We start from the raw sequence: 14,016 nt of genomic DNA, 5'->3' as shown, positions 1-14,016 counted from the left end.
CATGGCATGATGGATGCATGTACTCATGTGGTTTTCTCCATACCCTAGTCCTCCCATCAACGTGAAACAGCAGGAACCGGGATTCATCAGACCAGTCAATGTTTTTCCAATCCTCCAGTGTCCAGTGTTTTCGTTCCTTAGCCCACTGCAACCGCAGGTTCTTGTGTTTTGCTGAAAGAAGTGGAATTCTGTTTAGGTCGTCGGCTGCCATACCCCATTTGTGTCAAGGTACAACGAGTTGTGCATTCTTTTATGGGTCTTTCGGCACCAATGTTGTACTGGACTGTTAGTTGACTAACTGTAGCCCGTCTGTTGCTTAGCACAATTCGTGTCAGCCTCCTTTGTCATCTTTCATCAATGAGCGGTTTTCGACCAATGGCCTGCCGTTGGCTGGATGTCCTTTGGGTGGTGGACCATCCTTGATACACACGGAAAACTGTTGATCGTGAAAAACCCAGCAGCGTTACAGTTCTTGACACACTCAAACCGACGCGCCTGGCACCCACTACCATACCCTGTTCAAAGGCACTTAAATCTTTTGTCTTGCCCATTTACCTTCAGACCCATACACAATCCATGTCTCAATTGTGTCAAGGCTTAAAAATCCTTCTTTAACCTGTCTCCCCTTCATCTACACTGATTGAAGTGGATTTAACAGGTTACATCAATAAGGGATCATAGCTTTCACCTGGATTCACCTCGTCAGTCTATTTCATGGAAAGAGCAGGTGTTCATAATGTTTTGTACACTCAGTGTATATCCTCTTGTTAAGGCTGCCTCTAAAAACTGTTTTCTTCATACGAGGTAATGTGGCCAACATGTATCATGTGTTTATCAAGTTCATCAAACAAATTCTAAAGAAGTGTTTGGCTGCTGTTGAATGCCAATGTTTATCAAATAATATAAAAAGAAAATCCCACAGCATTCTTTCACTATGTTGATGTTCTTATGAATGACTACCCTACAGGTTTCAGAGACATTTTCTATACATTATTTATAATATTTACAGTTTCTAAAAATGAAATGGATGTTTGAAGGTTATTCTGCCTTGATCTGATTAAGTTCAAATTCCCAGCTTTTAATTCAAATGTTAAATCGGTAATTAGAAGAGTAACATATGTGGTAAAGTGGCGGGCGGTCAAGGCTTTTCAGCTACAAGAACAGCAAACACAGAGACAGAATGCAGTTTTAAGCACATTTGCACACTTTATTTGCAATAAAGCACAAAGAAACAGTAGGTCACTGGCCCTTTAAAAAAACAAGCAGCAGCCTAGCTCCACGAAGGACCAATAACTACACTTTTTAGTAGGTCTGACTAACACCGGATGGCTAAGCCATTTACCAATAATCCCAAAATACTTGTAATCAACACAAGCACAATACCTTCTGGTCCAGGCTGAGCAGTGCCTTTCCTGGACCTTCTTGCTGCAGACGCGGACGCAGACAGGCACAGGCGCAGACAGGCACGGGCGCAGACGCAGACAGGCACGGGCGCAGGCACACATACACACTCCAACAAACAGTTATTTGTGCTTATATAGCCTGTGGTCTGGGTTAATTGACAATCAATAGATCAATCAACACCTGGCAACATACCACACTTTTCTAATTAGGCATTTAAACAATTACACTCACATACCTGCAGAGCCTGTGCTCTGCCACAGTTAAAATGTTACAGTTACAGTTAAAACATGGCAGCATCTAGAATAGTAACATTACACATTTGAAAACATAAGAAAGAAACTTTCTTGATGTTGTACATCTGAAATCCAAACATTACAAAAAGGTAACTAGAAATGGAAGGTTTTGTGGACAAAGATCTTATTGTCTTTGTAATGTCATTTCTAAACAAGTATAGTTATTACATTACACAGTAACAATTCAATAATATCAAAATCTGAGATTCTATTTTATTGCTGATTACTGCTGTAAATCTAGTTCTGTTTCTGCCTAAGAAACTGCATCTTCTCTCTTTGATTTTCACTTTCCATCTCGCTGAATCCCTATCTATGCTATCCTCCGGTGTCCAATCTGCAAACCAGGCCCTTCCTGTATGAAAACATTACACACCTCCATATTTCTATTTATTAAATGGTTACTTCATATAATTTTTTTTTTCAAAATATTGAATTTCTTACCATTTCATATGACATGGTATTTGTTCTGTATATTTTTTCTATTGCCGTTTCTGCTTGGATCATTAGTGTGCAGTTATTAATAGATACTAGGATTTTTTTCAGCCACTTTCTACTGTTAAACTATTACTATTAAAGGTGATGAAATGTGTTAACTATCAATAAATGAAGCACACTATCAGCTTTTCTGAGTTTTGTTTAGAAGCTGCCCTGATTGCAGAAACAGGAATTTCCTTCTGAAGCAGTTATTAAGTATGGTAAATAGTAAACGATGTAGGCAAACCCTTTAAGTTTCTACGAATAGTTGAAGAAATAAAAAAGGTTCTGAAACATGTAAAATATTTTTATAATATGAATTTCACAAATGTGAAAATAACTAGTTCATAAATTTTGTATTATTCACTAACATACTGTACATTTCTTAGAAGGTACCTGTGGTGAACTGAATATAGACTTATTTCAATAGAAAATATGTTTCCAAATACTTTTGTCATTTCTTACAGCCCCTCCTATTGTTGTGTTGGGCTATTTTGATGCACAAAGTATTCAATCCATGACAAGTTTCAGTGCACTGCATTGTAAACATGGCAGGATGTGACATGACAGCATTTATTTGCAATTGTCACCTATAGCTACACACGAAGCAAAGTCGTTTGCACGCAGATATACAAATATCATGGATGAAGAGAATAATTCCAACACAATACAAATGGTACCTGTATTGTTAGATTACAGTAGTCTACCCTCTTCATGCAGCGAGAGTGATGATTCAGACGAGGATAGCCGCCAGTTTGTTTTAGCAGCAGTCAGTGGATAAACCCACTCGCAATTCTCTGATTGGTTGCAAATATGAACATTGGGTGTTCAGTAATTGACCAGATGATGCTCTGTGGAAACAAATGGGATGAAATGAACGTCCCAAGAAAGGTTCTGGGGAGACTGGGACCAGTATTCCAAAAGTGGGACTGTCCCATCCAAAAACAGGACATCTGGTAACCTTAGATATAGTCTACTCTAAGATGTATAATGTCAAATCAGATTATATGACTTGTAAACATGAATTAAAAGGAGACATAGGTCCATGAATGTGTGAAATCCATGGATAAATGAGGTGTCACTGTGTGTGACTAGAATGCATGAAAAAAACACAGAAACTCATAATGTAAAACAAATTAGCGTTTACTGGAGATCTATGCAATACAATATATTACAAAGACAGAAGAATGTTTTAAAATTAATTTACTTTGACAGTGATACTCCTAGCAAAATCTTTTCAAAATGCAATACACCTCCAATCCCTTTTCCCTAGCTTTTTCTGTTACCAAAAAAAAATAAAAAAAATAAAAATAATAATAATAATAATAATAATAATAATAATAATAATAATAATAATAATAATAATAATAATAATAAATTAAAAATGCTACAAAGCTACAAGATCATAAGACATTTTATGAGGGGAATAAGATATGCAGCCCATCATAGCTCACAATTTCCTATCCTGTAAATCAAGTCGTGTGGCTAGCAGCTAGAAATACCACAAGGTATTATTGCTAATTTTGATGTCTGTACTTTTAACTTTATGTCTATCATTAAGCAGTCAAATTTACCAGTATGTTTTGCATTCTGGGAATATCAAAGATGACATCTACAGTAGTTTCGGGTAGTTACCTTATTGTAGAGTAGAGTATGGCTGCTAGGCTGTGCTGGTACTCATTCTCTGTAATTCAGGGCTTTTAAGAGAAAGGCCAGGTCCTCCACTGTGTCTCCATTAAAGGCCAGGGAACTAGAATTACAAAATAAACAAATTATTTTGAAGATTTGTATCTGAAAAACAAGAAAGTTAAGAAGTCTTTCCGGGACTTCCGGTTGGCGGCCATGCTGTGAAGACTAACGAAGACACGGTTCCTCTGAATTTAACATCAATACTGCAGTAAACTACATATACATAGTGTATTTTTTGTCACACATTTTTATCAATCTGTGCTTAACATCGAGACAATGTTGAAACCGAAGCTGAAACATAACCAACCTGCTGAACCGTGTTCCTGGATTGACATCTGTTCCTTCTGTTAGGCCCTCGGACGGAGCCTCGCCTCCTGGGTCTGAGCTGTCGGTGATCCTGGACGCAATAGGACAGTTGCGGGAGGATATTGCAGAGACCAGAGCAGCGATCGCGGCATTGCAAACCACCGTTGATTCCTTGGTAAAAAAGGGTGGTCGACCTCTTGCACCGATGTTGATAACACAGTTACGTCCTTAGAATCCACATGTGCAGAGCTTTGGGCCAAGGTAGACGACCTGGAAAATCACTCACGCCAACAGAACCTTCGAAACGTGGGGATTCCGGAGGGTAAAGAGGGTTCCCGACCAGATACGTTCTTGTCTGACTTCTTCTTGAAAGTGCTCGGCCAGGATAAATTAGATTCCACTCCAGTCATCAACCGTGTGCATCGCTATGCTGGCCCCAGGAGAGATGGAGGTCACCCTCGGCCAATTATTCTGAAGATGCACCATTACCAAGTGAAAGAAAAGATCTGTTTGTCCCGGGAACGAGGTACTCTTCAGTTCCAGGGAATAAGAGTTTACATATTCCCTGATTTTAGCCCGGAGTTAAGCAGGAAACGGGCTGCATACTGTTAAGTAAAATCTCTTCTGTACAACAATAGAGCTAAATTTGGCCTGTTGCATCCAGCTTGACTGAGGATCACCTTCAATGGCACAGAAAGAATGTTTAACTTGCCTGGTGAAGCTAAGGAATTCTACACTAAGAGACGCACTCCCATTTGAACTACACCTCCCAGAATGCATACCAAACGACTTGATAAGTGTTGTTTTGTTAAAACAACATGACAATACTTTTACAAACGCAGCAGAGCATCCAATTTTACTAGTCAGTAAAAACTAAAATAAAAAATGTGCCAGTCAGTAATACAAGGTGAATGAGCATTTAAATATATCCTGTACACAGAGTTTGCGGAGCGCCACTTAATGTGAGAGCAGCAACAAATACATTAGTGAAACGTTTAACCCCTTGCTATTGGACGTACCTGGTACATTCTCAAAAACAATTGCTCAGTGCTGCCTAACGTACCAATGAATGCTGGATTGCTGCAACCTGAAGTGGGTGTGTATGTGTTGAAGTGTACATGTATATCCATTCCTACAGCACTATTGGACCATGATGATGGATGTCTCTTGTGTCATCTGGAGAGAGTTGCATGTACTATGTCATACCTGATGAAGACAGTCTGCGGTTGTTTGTGTTGTCTGCTTCCTTTGGCTGTGTTCCTTGTGTGGGGGTGGGAATGGCAAGTTAGGCCATATTTCCTCCTAACTGCTGCACATTAACATCGTTTTTTGCAATGAATATATATATATATATATATATATATATATATATATATATATATATATATATATATATAGTACTGTGCAAAAGTTTAGGCAGGTGTGAAAAAATGCTGTAAAGTAAGAATGCTTTCAAAATTAGACATGTTAATAGTTTATATTTATCCATTAACAAAATGCAAAGTGAGTGAACAGAAGAAAAATCTACATCAAATCAATATTTGGTGTGACCACCCTTTGCCTTCAAAACAGCATCAATTCTTCTAGGTACACTTGCACACAGTTTTTGAAGGAACTCGGCAGGTAGGTTGGCCCAAACATCTTGGAGAACTAACCACAGTTCTTCTGTGGATTTAGGCAGCCTCAGTTGCTTCTCTCTCTTCATGTAATCCCAGACAGACTCGATGATGTTGAGATCAGGGCTCTGTGGGGGCCATACCATCACTTCCAGGACTCCTTGTTCTTCTTCTTTACGCTTAAGATAGTTCTTAATGACTTTCGCTGTATGTTTGGGGTCATTGTCATGCTGCAGAATAAATTTGGAGCCAATCAGATGCCTCCCTGATGGTTTTGCATGATGGATAAGTATCTGCCTGTACTTCTCAGCATTGAGGAGACCATTAATTCTGACCAAATCCCCAACTCCATTTGCAGAAATGCAGCCCCAAACTTGCAAGGAACCTCCACCATGCTTCACTGTTGCCTGCAGACACTCATTCGTGTACCGCTCTCCAGCCCTTCGGCGAACAAACTGCCTTCTGCTACAGCCAAATATTTCAAATTTTGACTCATCAGTCCAGAGCACCTGCTGCCATTTTTCTGCACCCCAGTTCCTGTGTTTTCGTGCATAGTTGAGTTGCTTGGCCTTGTTTCCACGTCGGAGGTATGGCTTTTTGGCCGCAAGTCTTCCATGAAGGCCACTTCTGACCAGACTTCTCCGGACAGTAGATGGGTGTACCAGGGTCCCACTGTTTTCTGCCAATTCTGAGCTGATGGCACTGCTGGACATCTTCCGATTTCAAAGGGAAGTAAGCATGATGTGTCTTTCATCTGCTGCAGTAAGTTTCCTTGGCCGACCACTGCGTCTACGGTCCTCAACGTTGCCCGTTTCTTTGTGCTTCTTCAAAAGAGCTTGGACAGCACATCTGGAAACCCCTGTCTGCCTTGAAATTTCTGCCTGGGAGAGACCTTGCTGATGCAGTATAACTACCTTGTGTCTTGTTGCTGTGCTCAGTCTTGCCATGGTGTATGACTTTTGACAGTAAACTGTCTTCAGCAACCTCACCTTGTTAGCTGAGTTTGGCTGTTCCTCACCCAGTTTTATTCCTCCTACACAGCTGTTTCTGTTAATGATTGTGTTTCAACCTACATATTGAATTGATGATCATTAGCACCTGTTTGGTATAACTGTTTAATCATACACCTGACTATATGCTGTGAGACAGCAGGGAGGGGGTTAAATGCCCCCTGCAGAAAAACATGTGCATAGGCACATTTTGGTTTGTTTTGTTTGATCGTTTAATTATTTTGTTAATTGTTTAATTGTTAATTATCACCTGCACCTGGCTATGATTGAAAATTAGAGCCAGGTGCAGGGTTTATAAGGAGAGCAGTCAGTCTGCTCTGGGCGGCTGCTGAAGAGGGTAGAAGCCCGACTGTGCTGGTGTGTGGGTACAGCCGTAATTTGAAAAAAGGAAAAGGTAGAGTGAAGCCTTTTTGAGTGTGTGCAGTTTTGTTTGTTTTGTTTTTGTACAGGTAAACAGCTTAGCTGTACTGTTTTTAGTTAGGGTCCTGTTTTGTTTAGTTATTGCTCAAAGAGAGCTAGGTGTTTGTGTTTTGTTTATTTTTGTTTTTGTGTTTATTTTTTGTTTTTGTGTTTATTAAAAATTGCGCAACCGTGCTTTCAAAAATCCATTTGCATGTGTTGGGTCAGTGTTTTTAAAGGGGCAACGAATGTGAGAGGTGCGATTCTTTCACAATGCCTACAAAATCCCTGACTTTGTGCAAGTGTAACTAGAAGAATTGATGCTGTTTTGAAGGCAAAGGGTGGTCACACCAAATATGGATTTGATTTAGATTTTTCTGTTCACTCACTTTGCATTTAGTTAATTGATAAATATAATCTATTAACATGTCTATTTTTGAAAACATTCTTACTTTACAGCACTTTTTCACACCTGCCTAAAACCTTTGCACAGTACTGTGTATATATATATATATATATATATATATATATATATATACACACACATATATATACACATATACAGTCTATATACACACACACACACACACAGTTGTAGTCAAAAGTTTACATACCCCAATGGAAATTTATCATTTCAAAAAATTTCCCTAATTTTTATTTTTTTAGAATTTTAGGAAAAATCTTTTATAGCAAAAGTTTTGCTTTTGTGGATGAGGTTAAGGAAAAAAAAAGTTACAAGAAATAGAGGTCTACTATTATTTAGACATCTATTTCCTGTAATTTTTTTTTCCTAATCCACATAGGCAAAACTTTTGCTAAAAGATTTTTCCTATAATTATTTATTTTCAAGAAATTTCTAGAAATTATAAGTTTCAACTATATGTGTGTGTGTGTGTATATATATATATATATATATATATATATATATATATATATATATATATATATATATATATATATATATATAATATTTATTTAATACAGCCTCTGCAATATCTAAGCCAGTTTGATATTTACTTTATTAGGATAGTATTCTTTGTCCGAATAATTATAATACCTAACAGTTTAAATATGTTCTGGTGAACTGTTCTAATATGATTTGTCTACTGTTCTCTGATTTGTTAAATAGTTGGAGCCGTGTTTAGGAAAGCATAGACGTTTTCTGTGATATGGTAGAAAGTGGCCAACCAGGCCAAAGTGAACAACTTCCATTTGCAAGGAAGCAGAGGAGTATAAGTGTGAGGAGTTGGAGGGGTGGAGGGGGGGTTATATGTTGAATGTTCTCTTTTATTTATTTTATTTATTTATTTATTTATTTATTTATTTCTTCCCTCTTTCTTTTTTCTTCTCTTTATCTTCGCTATGTCTTGCTTTGCCACTGTAGTTGTGTGGGGGATCTGGACTCTTCTCTGTTTACTCCCTTTAAAATACGATGTCTGGCAATGGAGCTGAATCCAGTGGATGCCCAGTAAATTGCATAAGTTGGAATATGAAAGGCTTGAACCACCCTGTGAAATTTAAAAATGTTTTATCCCACCTCCAGCAGCTGGGAGTGGGGATTGCGTTTCTGCAGGAGACCCATTTACGAACCTCTGACCACTTCAGCATTCGCTGGGACTGGGTGGGGCAGCTGTTCCATTAAAATTTTCATGGCAAGGTCAGGGGTGCTGCGATCTTGATCAACAAATCCATTCCACTGGTCCCTTCCCAAACTACTGCAGACCCACACGGTCGTTACATTATTGTATACTTTATAACACCCCATTGATCCTGGCTAATGTGCACGCACCGAACTGGGATGATAATGCCTTTCTAAAGGTTTTCTATCTTTTGCCCGATATAAGTACCTATTTTCTCCTTCTAGGGGGGGATTTTAAACTATGCCCTAAATCCAAATTTAGATTGCTCCTCCACTAATTTGAGTCCCCCATCTAAATCAGCATTAACTATTCGTACATTCGTACATGCTGTAACGGGGGGAGATCTGTACTGACTATCTGGCACATGCGTGGTACTGCAGGTAGAGGGTAGCACGGAGACAGCCTGCCTTAAAATAATTTACAAAGTAAAAGAAATAATTACGTACCCGAGGGGACATGTGTAGGTATACAGGGAACTCTGGCCACCCCAGTGTATAGAAATAGATGAGAGTAGGTCGGAGGCCCGTACTGACCGGCTTAGTGGCAGTGGAGGCACTGCGTAAGCAGAACTTTTATTTTGTAGTTTTATTACTGTGTTTTATCTTCCCTTTTCATTTCTCCTTTTGTTTTCATTATTATTTTGAGCATCTGTGAGTGCGCGAGTGCTACTATTGTTTACCAGTATTGGTATTCCTGTGGTCCTGTGTACCGTTGTCGGTACCCAGGCCACGGACAACAGCACCCTGTGTGGGCTAAAAGGCAAAATAGCCAAAATAATAAAACTGGGCACCAGTGCTGTGTTTCCAAACAAAACTTCTGTCTCCCGTGTGTGTCAGTGAATTGCCCACCAGCATTCCACAGATGCTTACAAGGTTTCAGACGTATGGCGCTTTCTGTTTCCCACCTCAAGAGTATACTCATTTTTTTTCACCTGCACACCACACTTTTTCTCTAATTGACTACTTTTTTATAGATAACAAATTATTACTCTGTTCGGTCCTGTCCCTACCAGGGTATAGTGATTTCTTACCACACCTCACTGATTATGGAACTGATGTTCCCTGACAAAGCTCCATCTCGGTGTACCTGGCGTTTCGACCCACTATTACTATCACAAAAGGATTTTGTCGATTTTCATAACGCTTTATTCCTTGACATTAACACAACTCCAGGGATTTCATCTACCAAACTGAGGGAGGCCCTAAAGGTGTACCTCTGTGACCAAATTATTTCATACAGTGCTAAAATTAAAAAGCAGCATACCACTCACGTCACCAAGTTAACAGACCTTATTTTGCAGGTTGATAACCAGTATGCTGTTTCCCCAACTCCTGATCCTTACAAAATGCGACTGGCTCTTGTGACAGAGAGAGAGAGGATCTGAGCTAGAAATCTCCCTCCCGACCCAAGAGGACGCTAAGCAGAGGTACTCGCACGGCTGTACCGACTTCCTTCCTCACCAAGCCGGCCATCTTAGTGCAGGGCGGAATGACCATATTAGGGGACAAGATTACTGTGATCAGCTGCGCTGCATTAGACAACTGGCAGGTGTGCCGAGTTGCGCTGATCATGGGGTGGAGTCTCCTAGTATATAAGGGCTGTCATTTTGTAAGTGCGGGGCCTTTGAGGTAACACTGAACCTGGGTTGCTGAGCCATGTGTTTGTTTGTGTGCTACGTGTTTTTGGTTTGTTTATTGTCAGGACCGAGGTCAGAGTGATCCCTGATGCCAAGGAGCTGCCGCACTACTGCCAGCACTTTCACCTTGGACATCACACACCCCGTACGACTGAACTGCACACTTCAGCACCTGCACTTTCCACCACCCCGAAAGTGCATCAAAGAGCTGAGAGGGACTCACTCTATTGGGGACCTATGATTTATATTTTTGTTGGTTTGGACTGTGTTCCCCGTCAATAAAGTCCGCCCCTCTACCATTGTTGGTATTGGGGTTATTTGCACCTGTAACTGTGACTCTGTAACGTCTGTTCCACTACCACACCCACCACACCGTCACAGCCCTGCAGACGGAATTCAGCATCCTCTCTACAAAGCAGGCAGAGCAGGTCCTGACTAAATCACACTACAATGCCTATGAACATGGTGACAAAGCCAGTAAACATTTGGCCCATCAGCTCTGTCAATACGCAGCTTCCCGTACTATCAGTGAAATTTGTACTGAATCAGGCACACTTACTGTCAATCAACAGGAGATCAACAATCTTTTTAATAATTGTACTTGTCTCTTTATACTTCTGATTCTACCAAGGATGATACTCTAATATTAATGCTGTTTTTGAAAATTTAACCATACCCAATGTTGATCCACAGTCGAAGGCTTGTAAGAACCACTCACCAATGACGAAATTACTTCTGCAATAGGGGTAAAGTGGTAAATCACCAGGCCCGGATGGGTTTCCCATAGAGTTCTATAAAAAAAATTCAGTTCTCAACTCTATCCCTTATTAATATCACTACTTGTCAAGAAAAATAAGGATCACAATGACTGTAGCTTTTATCGCCCCATTTCTCTCCTTAATGCAGATGTTAAAGCACTTGCCAAGGCATCTCTTTAATAGTCTGTATTTCCCCTCAGACTCACATGTGCCTGAGATCCTTCTCTTGATGCAGAGAAGGTTTTCGATCATGTTGAGTGGGATTGTCTATTTGTGACCTTACAAAAATTTGGTTTTGGTCCCAATACTATTAACTGGATAAAACTACTGTATGTATGTCCTCTTAATAATAATATGATATTGATGACAGTTTTGCCTAATTTGAACAACTGTCACAAAAATTTGGATTGCCTCAAACACATTTCTTTTGATAATTGCAAATTTGTAATTTCGTACATAATATAGTTGTGCAGTTTCCCTCTCTACCCCTTCATCCCCTGATGATTCTATTCTAGCACTAAATCCTTCATCTAAAGGCATTATGTTACCATCTACAGCCATACTTTAACATATTTTTCAATCTGTGCACGTCATGGGCTAATCCAATTTAAAGTTTAACACCATTAGCCAGTATCTGGCTGGATCTACCCTGGATTGGACCCTGCTTGTGACAGATGCAACCAAGCACCTGTCTCTCTATTTCATATGTTTTGGTCCTGTCCTGAGCTGACACCTTTTTGGTCTTCCATTTTTTTTTTACTTTTTCTCAAGTGTTAGACATACCAATTGTTGCACTCTTTGGAGTTGTACCCGAAGGAATTGGTCTGTCTAGGATGCAGTCTGACTCTCTGACACAACTTTAATAGCTAGATGCCAAATCTTATACTGTTGGAAGCAAGCTGCCCCTCCTCTGTTTGTCCACTGGAATAGGGATCTCTTGTAGATGCTCCAGTTGGAGAAAATTAAATTCACAATCCACAGAGCCAGTAACAAATTTTACTCTGCCTGGCAGCCTTTCCTATCCTACTTTAAAAAGCTCAGACTTCTCTCTATCCCCTGACCTCAACGCACAGCCTTTTGGGTGGTGCCAAGAGTAACAAGCCTGTCTCTGTCCCTACTACTGTCTCTTCTCTCTTTCTCTCTCTCTCTTTTTTCTCTCTGACTTTTACCGTTTAATTTAGTTATGATTATATATATATATATATATATATATATATATATATATATATATATATATATATATATAGTGTTTGATTTTCTGTACTTGTGAAAATTAAGAAATAGAATTGTAAAAAAATAAAATACCCTATGGAGCTCACCAAAATACAATTACTGCTTTTATAGCCACAGTGACCAACTGCAACTATCTCCTTATGAATTTAAAGGTCAATGTGGGACAAAAAGATACAAACCAGCGTCAGTGCAGACTTGCTGTCTGTGCAGGCATCACAGACGTCTGAACAACAATCAACAGCTTTCAGTACGCGGCAATAATATTTTAGCTCCACCACAAGACTTTCAACACCAGTGCCTTTTTACAAAGAGGAACAGGCATTACTATTAACTCTTTCCTGAGATATAATGGCAACAGTTTACTGCTGGTTGCAGTAAGTTAGTTTCTATTGCTTTTTTCTACCTTATTTGTAAATATTTCAATTTGTGCTGGGGCAAATATTCAAATATTGCGAAAAACACTATTTGAAATGTATTTGATGACAAAATACAGTATAATTTTCAATATTTTCTACAGTACAAACACTTTTCATAAATGTGCTATAAATTATACACTGAAGATTTTATTCATCACCACAAAGCAACAGGAAACCTCCACAATATCAATGAACCGTCTTCACCCGCATGCTGACTGATGTAATTCAGTCATCTTTAAACTACACTGTTTGGTTAGATTGGAACTCTCAGGTCTTACTGTGGTTTCAGAAATGAAGCAACACAGCTGTTGAAGCACACCCTGGAAATTAAACATGCTCTGCCTTTACAGAAAAAGAATGGTCAGTAATAAATAGATATTATATCACCCATAGCTATAAAATACTCAATTGTAGAATATAAAGAAATGCTAAAAGAAACTACATTCATGTCTAAATGTCTTCTACTTGAATTTTTTGTCAAAGTCTTAACGATTATCACATATTTTACTAGTTTATTTCAACCTAAAACAAATTAACCAAGAGAAGCCAAACTAATGAATTAATACACAAATAGCTTTATCCTTCATTGTTCATTTAATACCAATTGTTGTAGTTAAGTTAGCTGGTATATTAATGTAGACTATTCAGAATTTGTAATGTATAGAAATGAAACCACTGAGAAGCTTTTAAATGTTTTTGATCCTACTCAAGCATAAAAAAAAATGTTCATACCATACCCATATTTTTGTTCTCTTGAAGTGTTGTCAGATTAAGCAGGGCACGTATGAAAATAAACACAGGACTGATACAGCTGTAAGACTATACAACTATAAGAGCAATTAAAGCACTCTACAAATCAATCTGAATAAGTTATTATGAAAGTGTGTCAGCACACGGCTATTTATGTGTCCCCGATCTTTGCTCTGCTTGAGACGCACATGAGGTTATCAGGTTGCAGAGCTGTGAGGGGAAGATTTCATAGGGACTGGCTGGAGCCAGCGACAATGTACCTCATTCTTCAAGAGCACAACTTCACCCGAAAACTTATAGGGTGTTTAAAAACCCACCAGCATTCAAAAAGTCAACATGCGTGCACTCCTTCTACTATGCTTTAATGCAGATTCTTTCTAGGAGGTGAATTA

At 39.0% G+C, this 14,016-nt stretch overlaps 1 protein-coding gene across 1 annotated transcript in view; it reads right to left on the bottom strand.

Moving 5' to 3' along the window:
* Window positions 1-2,039: 2,039 nt before the first annotated feature.
* acoxl (acyl-CoA oxidase-like) overlaps window positions 2,040-14,016 on the bottom strand; it is a 128,785-nt gene continuing 116,808 nt past the window's right edge. Inside the window, exons 10-12 of the transcript XR_009328890.1 lie at window positions 3,807-3,921; window positions 2,852-3,022; window positions 2,040-2,049 (exon numbers count right to left, since the gene is read on the bottom strand). The gene's annotated coding sequence lies outside the window, so the exon portion shown is untranslated. The remainder of the gene's footprint in view (window positions 2,050-2,851; window positions 3,023-3,806; window positions 3,922-14,016) is intronic.

Source organism: Acipenser ruthenus, chromosome 6 (assembly GCF_902713425.1).
Source record: "Acipenser ruthenus chromosome 6, fAciRut3.2 maternal haplotype, whole genome shotgun sequence".
In the NCBI taxonomy this organism is placed as follows: Eukaryota; Metazoa; Chordata; class Actinopteri; order Acipenseriformes; family Acipenseridae; genus Acipenser; species Acipenser ruthenus.
This window is presented reverse-complemented; position numbering and strand designations above follow the sequence as displayed.